Genomic DNA, 8,232 nt, shown 5'->3' with positions numbered 1-8,232 from the left:
GCCAGCCAATGGTAGCGTCTGGAGCTGAATACAGAAACCCCTCTTTGCCAAGTGTTCTGGGCAGCACTCACTGTTCAGGCTGGTTTGACTTTTTTGGACTCTGCTGCAGAGATCACACAGATGGTCACACTGTGATGTCAGTGCTCAGCTCGTGAGCAATCATGGCACCTCCCTGGCTGCTTCTCTAGGACCGTCATTTCTGGGCCTGCCTGCTGGTAGATTAGAGCATTGAGTGCTCATGTTTCCCCTTCCCCATCCTTCAACCCATTCTGTTTCCAATAGGCCTGTGATCCTCAACCCCAGCCAGTCTGAGGCCTGTTAGGGACCAGGCTGCAGAGCTCTGTGCCCCACCAGGTCCGTGGAAAAAATCGTCTTCCATGAAACCAATCCCTGTGGTGAAAAAGGTTGGGGACCACTGCAATAGGTGATATTACAAAGGCACTTTGATGGAAAATATGGGATGTCTGTAACAGTATGATTCCTTTCTGTGAGTGTGGCTTGGTACTTCATATGTCAGTGTGCTTCTGAATTGTGCCTTCAGCTTGGTTTCTCCAGATTGCTGGGACCTGATCACTCACAGGAGGAAGGAACTTCTTTGTGGTTCTGTCATTGACCTGTTTTGAAAACTTACCATCTCCACAATACTAACACCCTTAAGACAATAGTCAACATCAGGCATGTAATTGAGAGCTTTGGCAGGAGACATGACTAAGTTGGATGTTTTCTCTAAGGTCATTGCAACTGTGATTCTCTGTGCTTTGGGGAGTTTAGTAGAGAGAGATGTCAGGGAGGACAAGGCAGATGACTGGGAGGAAGGAGCCCCTTATGCAAGGCATTAAAGGATGACTGGGATTGGGTTAAGTAGACAGGAGAAGGGAAGACCTTCCAGACTTGGGTGAGAACTGAGCAAAGACATATGAGTGTAGATGAGCAAAGGTGTATTTATGGGACATGAAGCTACGGTATGAATCGAGGGAGGTAGTGCTACCTTAAGCTAAGACAATAGCTCTCTGTCCTTTTCCTTCTCTGTTTTATTAAAGCTTAGGACTTCTTAGCTTTCCCTCCCCTTCTCTAGGTGTACAGATCGATTTGTAGGAACCATTCTCTCTGACCTGGCCTCAAGGAATACCGTTTCTTCTATAGGTTTACTCCTTGTCTCCCAGTCAGGATCCTTTCCCCTGCCCCACTCTGTTTTCTTTAAATAGCACTATTTTAACTGAGGAAGTTTACTTGCTTTGTTTTCATTTTTACAGACAGATGCAGTATTAAAGTTGAATGCATTTAAATGTCATCACTGTCTGTAGTTTAACATTTGACCTCTCTTTGGCAACCATGTTGTATTTCATATATTTTATTGTTGCACAATTTCTGGAGGAACACAGTAGGATGGGGGCCCATTTTTGGTCCTCATGGTTTAGAGAGCTTTCCTCTTTAGGCACATGGGTAATCCTTGGCTGGAAGTTCTTTTCTCTTCTTTGAATCTGACTGTGATGGGGAAAAAATGACGACAGTGGTTCTACAAGTCATGAAGAAATGAGTTTAATACTGCATTAGTTAGGATTCTGTAATTACATGTACTGAAATCATCTGGAAATAGTTTAAGCCAAAGAGAAGAATTTTTAAAAAGATTCAGGGATGTATCATGAGATCTAAGGTCAGGAATACCACTGAGTCTTGGGAAGGGACTGGAAGTAGGAACCGGAAAGCCATCAAGCAGCCAGGCAACTTCTTGATATGCTTGCTTCGTTCAGTACGTGCTCTGTGCAGACTGGCTGTCCCTGCTTCCAGTCTAACACAAGGCAAGAAAGGGCTATCCGTAGCCCCCCCAAATTATAATTCCTTTTATCCGAGAGACCAGTCAAGACTCAGTGAGGATCTGTTCATCCTGTTTCCAAATATGTTTCGAGTACCAACCTTCCTAGCCTAATCAACAATGATGCATGTGGAGTCACAGAACATAAACCCTGCTGTTGGAAGCCTGCTTCACATATCCCTCCTGCTAAACCATACTGCCAACAACTCATTGTTATTAGGATGATTTTTATATTTCACAATGAACTAGAAACATCTTGTAGAGACATGGTGGAGGTAGGATCTATGCTGGAGAAGCCATAAAAAAGGCATGCATTTGGCTTATTTTTCATCCATAGCACTTCATACTTGTCCGATGTTACAGTAGAGGCCTTGAAACATATAAGACTTGGCTAAGAACTTATCATCTGCCTCTGCTCCAAAGCCACATTCCATTAAAAAGAAGTGCTTAACTGAATCGTTTGAAGGTTTTTTTGTTGTAAGGGATGCAGCCTTTTAAAAAGAGTTATCCTTGGTGGAAGGCTGAGGCAGGAAGATCGCTTGAGCCCAGGAGCTATGCTGACACCACTGCACTCTAGCCCAGGCAACAGAGCGAGACCCTGACTTAAAAAAAAAAAAAAAAAAAAAATCATTGGAAGACAATTTGTAAGCTATTGGCAGAGAATGCCAAGAAAAAGGTTTTTTTGAGGTGGATTTGTTTAAACAGGCCCCTAACTGATGGGAGAGTGGATGTTTTTGTGTTTCTTGAGAACCATTGTCTTTTAATAGAAATAGCACCAGTTCTGGAATCAGAAGACTGGCTTGGGTCTCAACTCTGACACCAGCTTCGTGGCTTTGGGAAAGTTATTTAATATCTCTGAGCCTTAGTTCTACTTCTGTGAAATGGGATAAATGTTAAGATCTACTTCCTAGTGTCCGAAAGAGTACATGAATTAATGCACATTATGTGCTTGGCATTCTTCTTTGCACTTAAGCATTCAGTTAATGCAGTCTTACAGAAATTATTGATTAAGCCTGTTTGTTAATAGTCAAGTGTTAGTGAGAAAAGAATAAGTTGTGGTTGAGTATTTATTTTTTTAAAGCATAGTCCGTCCATAATATTTTTTAAAAAAGCATTTGCTAATGTTTCCTATGTTTAACTATTTAATAAAGAGTTATATTTTTATTTTTAAAAGGAAAAAAAGTAGATTTTTTTGTGTCATAAGAAAGGCACCCCTGGCCTAAGCCTTTTGGCTGGATCATGAAATCTTTTTTACAAAAGCATAATAAAATACATATAACATAAAATTTACCAACTTAAACAGTTTTACATGTATAGCTGAGTGGTATTAGGTACATTCACACAGTTGTTTGACCATCACCATCCATCTCCAGAACTCTTTTCATCTTGCAGAACTGAAACTCTGTCCCCACAACACTAACTCCCCATTCCCCCTCTCCCCAGCCCCTGGCAACCACCATTCTACTTTCTGTCTCTATGAATTTGACTCCTCTGGGTACCTCACATAAATGAAATCATACAATATTTGTCTTTTTGTGACTGGTATATCTCACTTAACAGAATGTCCTTAAGGTTCATCCCTGTTATAGCATGTGTGAGAATTTCTTCCCTTTTTAGGGCTAAGATTCTATTGGATATATATACAACATTTTGTTTATTCATTAATCCATGGATGGACAGTTGGGTTGCTTCTACCTTTTGGCTATTGAGAATAATGCTGCTATGAACATGGATATACATATATCTCTTTCAATTCTTTTGGGCCCATAGAAACAACTGAAATTGCTGATCATATGATAGTTCTATTTTTAATTTTCTGAGGAACCGTCAGCTGTTTTTCAAAGTAGCTGCACCATTTTACATTCCCATCAACAGTGCACAAGGGTTCCAATTTTTCCACATCATGGCCAATGCTTGTTTTCTGTTTTTTTGACAGTAGCCACCCTAATGGGTATAGAGTGGCATCTCATTGTGGTTACTGATTTGAATTTTTCTAATAATTACTGATGCTGAGCATCTTTTCATGTTGGTGTTGGCCATTCATACATGAGTTGTGAGCTCTTGATTAAGACATCACTGCCATATGATGGTGGTGCACTCTAATTGTAGGAAAAGTACCTGAAGGGGCAAAATGCTATGCTTTGAATCTCTAGAGACCGAAAGCACATTAGTGGTTGTCACTAATGGGCCAGTAACGTGGAGCTGGGAGATGGACAGGGGCAAAATGGGGAGCGATCGCTGATGGGGAGGGGCTTCTTTTTGGGAGTAATGAAATGTTCTAAAATTAGATAGGGGTGATGGTTACACAATTTTGGGAACATACTAAAAAATCATTGAATTGTACACTTTAAATGGTTGAACTTTATGTTATATGAAGTATATGTCAATAAAGCGGTTTAAAAATGTTGCCTTTTGAAAGCAGAACTAAAACAGTAACAGTGATAGTAGTGAACATTTCTGCTTCATTAGCCAGCTCTATCCGACAGGAGTGGATATTGCAGGTTTTTGGTGAATTGACATTCCTTCCCAGACCTTCAGTTACCCCCTCTCTCCCTCCAGTTTCCCAAATCGATCCTTATTCCTTCAGTCTGATTCTGTCTTGTGTGAGGTTCTTTGTTTCTTCTAATGTAGGAAACCTCTTTACTTCATCTGAGGGGCAAGCAAACCTCTTTTGGCATTTAGAAACAGAAAGTCAGCCGAGGAAGAGTGAGCCAGCTTATGGTATCTGTGGGCCTCACACCCCAGCCCCAACCCCAGCTTTGCAGAGGCTGGAGGGGAGAAAGCCAGGGGTGGGGGCAGCAGCTGCCTGAATTTTTACACAGGGCCTCTCAATTCCCACACCTAAGGGATTCCCTTCCCTCTCCTGTGGGGCCTGAAGTTCCACCATCACGTCTTCTTATGGGTTGATAACATGGTGGCCACTCACTCCTTGGCCTTTAATAAGTTTGTGATATCAGCCTAACTGAAGCAAGGTTTTGAGGGTGCAAGAGTAAAGTAAGGTTTTGGCGAGTTGGGGAGGAAGAATACTTAAGTGGTGGGACGGCCCTGGACATGTGACCATGGGGTGAGATGGGTCCCTAGTGGGTTCTCAGCCAGCTAGGAAAACCCACCAAGTCCCTGGTACCAGACTTGTATGTGCACAAGATTTCCCGAGGTTTTGTTCTGCTTATATCCAACTTAGCGAGTCTCTTCTTAGAAAATCTGGTGGGGTGCCTCCCTCCCCCGCTTGAAGCTCACTTCCTGGCCCAGTAAGAAAGATCAGTGACTAATAAAGCTAGAGGAAAGATGGCAAATACTTTAAGGTTAGAGGTGCTTGAAACATATTTTGGTAGAGTTTGGGGTAGAGGGTTGTCAAGGCCCTCTGGTCCAACAGTGATACCTCTTCAAGTCTTAGGTTTTACCAAAGAGATTATCGCCCCTTGCACCCCACCTCCATCCTTTTCAAAATGAGGAAATGGATCCACACAGAGGAAGTGACTGGCCCCAGGTGGCATGGCCAATGAGTTGTGGAGCCAGAGCTTAGCTCTCTTGCCTATGCGTGCTCCGCTCACGCTCCACGCACCCAGCCTCGCCCAGCCACCAGCCTCTGTGTCTGGATCATCCATTGCAGAGCAGGAGCGCGGATGACAGATGCCAACTGCAGCTCTCCGTCCATCTGTGGACCTCTGTCCGTCTGAGACACACCTGTCTGACTTTGTCCACATGCTGCTCTGGCGGCTTTCTGTGGAGTAGTCCCCTCTCATGGTTTGCATTCTGCCTTCTTTGCAAGGGTGCCCCACCTCGCACACCATCTGGAACTCAGCTGCAGCTCTTGTTCATGTTGCCCACCCCCTCTGCCATGTTCTGCCGCGTGTGGACCCACACCAACGCAGATTTACTAAGTACAGAGAGTTCTCCTTTTATTTATTTCTGATTACTTAGGGAGGAAAAAATGTTGCTTCTCAGACTTCAGAGTGTTAGCTCTTATGTAGTGACAATTTACAAAAAAAAATTATTTGCAAAATCTTCCCCTTGGTATTTACTACAGTCCCTCAGTCGCTCCTCCTCTGCCGACACACAGTTCCCAGCCTGGACTGGTGTCAGGGACAAGGTTAGTGGTTTAGAGGGGTTAGATCCCGAACCATGAGGAGCTCCTCTGTTCCCATGGCCTTGTAGGCTTCCTCTGTCTTGGCCCTGATCTTATTCTCTGAGGTCAGGCGTCCTAGAAAGCTCCAGAGTCTTGGAAAGTCTATACTTACCCCTTGTGCAAACGGCAGATGCTCCCTTCCGTCGTCCTCTCTGCTCCATCTTTCCTCCCTCATCTCGCTCCTTCCCTGCCTCTCCATCTTCTTTCCATCTCCAGATTTTCTCACCCTTGTGAGCAGACATCACCCAATTACTATCCATGTGTAACGCTCTATCAAAGCTGTGGCTATTTTCTGCCCACAGATATGATACTGTGGTTGGCTCAGTCATCATTCGGAATACCAGCCATTCCAGAATGCCTTGGGCCAGAAATCAGCTGGAGAAGTCAGGCTAGTTCCAGGATGGGAATCTCCTTCTCTTTATTTTATTAGTGAAGGTGACAGTGAGGAGGCTTTGTTGCCTCTTGACACATATGTTGGAAGAAATGAACACAGTGATCTGCGTGGGAGCGGCACTAGCAATGGAAGTGAGAGAAATCCCAAGCACAGGTGTCCCTCAGGAGAAACAGGGTCGGAGTTGCCCAGCCCAGTGGTTTTCCCACCTGGATCTTCTCTTTGTGGTATTGAACATAGGTTCAGGTTATGTTTCCACCAGGGAGGGTGTGCCTACAGCCCTCACCCATCTTTGCCATGAACCTTCCTGCAGCCACTGGCCCTTTTATTTGATCAAGAGGGTCCCAGAAAGCAGCTATGAAGCAATTGTCTCCAATTTGTAATCAGGAACCACCTATCTCAGCCTCTGGTCTCTGTTCTGGCCACACCTGATGAGTCAGTGGTTCCCCTATCTCCTCCTGCTGCATTCTGGTAAACGTGGTTCCATCTGCTTGGATCGCTTCCTTGCACCAATTTGCCCAGCTAAGACCTGTTTTGCTGGAACATTCTGTCATCTGGGGAGCTGGATTAGCTGGCTCTCCTCTGTGCTCCTACATTCTCCTCTGCCAATGCATTTATCTCCTTGTGTTTCGATGGCCTATTAACATGTCTGTATCCCCCACTAGATTCTGGGCTCTCTTGGGGCAGGGGTGCTAAAACGAATCATCGTCCTAGCTCCTTTCTTATCACTTGCTGAGTGAATGAATGAATGAAGTAACAGCTAATGCAACCACATTCGCAAACAGGCATATGCATTCCAACCCTTTTTGATGAAATGAAATCTTCAGAGGGAAATATATTTACCTGGGGTGTGGAGAGGGGGATTATATAGAAGTGAAGTGTGAATTGTGTTGCCACTGATTCTGCAGTGTGCTAGTTTCTGATTGCTGCTGTAACAAACTGTACAAATTTAGTGGCTCAAAACAACACACATTTGTTATCTTGCAGTTCCGAAGGTGAGATGTCTGAAATGAGTCTCATGGGGTTAAAATCAAGGTGTCTTCAGGGCTGTTTTCTGGAGGCTTCAGGAGAATCTCCTTGCCTCTCCAGCTTCTAGACTGGCCTGCATGTCTTGGCTTGTGGCCCCTTCCTCATATTGTTCCAGTATGTTGCTGCCCTTGTCGCTTCTAGCACTTACTCTGATCTGCCTCCCTCCTGTAAGGACCCTTGTGATTACATTTGGCTCATCTGAATAACAAAGGATAATCTCTCAAGATCCTTAGTTATATCTACAAAGTCCCTCTGACCATGTCAGGTGACGTTCACAGGTTCTGGGGATCAGGACATGGACATCTTTGGGGAGACCACTGTCCAGCTTAACACATTCAGAAAGCTCCCACCGTGCCTTCTTATCTGTACATGTCTAAGTTCTTCCCATCATTCAAGATCTGTGCTGCCTCCTCCAGGAAGTCTTCCTTGGGTCCCCTTTCCCTCCAGCCAGATGCTCCTCAGTCTTGGTTCCCGCTGCCACTCTCAATCAGGAGCACTTCTCTGGTCAAACCGAGTCCCTCCTTGGTCTCTGCTCATTTCCGCCTCTGCGCCTTTCCTCCAGGAGGCTTCCCCCTCTTTGGAATGCTCCCAGTTTGACCCCAGCCTGTCTTCCCTCTTCCACACAGCTCCCCTCAACCCTCTGCTCTCATGCAGAGGTCTTAGATTGGTGAAACTCAGACATCCCTCCATTTTAATGACGACCACAGTGTATTCCAATTCTCTGCATGTTAGTCTATAGCCTAGACAACGAGTGAGCATCTTGGAGCCATGGAACTGCCTCTGACGAATCATCGCATGCCAAGTGTTGGCACATAGCATGTGTCGATAGAATGGTGTGAAACAGTCTCTGCTATTTTTTTTTTTTTTTTTTTT

At 44.6% G+C, this 8,232-nt stretch overlaps 1 long non-coding RNA gene across 1 annotated transcript in view; it reads left to right on the top strand.

The window, feature by feature from the left end:
* The window catches only part of LOC105813020, a 17,969-nt gene that overhangs the window by 8,881 nt on the left and 856 nt on the right, over positions 1–8,232 (top strand). The window lies entirely within an intron of this gene.

This window comes from Propithecus coquereli, unplaced genomic scaffold (genome assembly GCF_000956105.1).
Source record: "Propithecus coquereli isolate 6110/MARCELLA unplaced genomic scaffold, Pcoq_1.0 Scaffold27, whole genome shotgun sequence".
Taxonomy (NCBI): Eukaryota; Metazoa; Chordata; class Mammalia; order Primates; family Indriidae; genus Propithecus; species Propithecus coquereli.
The sequence above is the reverse complement of the archived record's forward strand: the minus strand, read 5'-3'. Positions and strand labels throughout refer to the sequence as shown.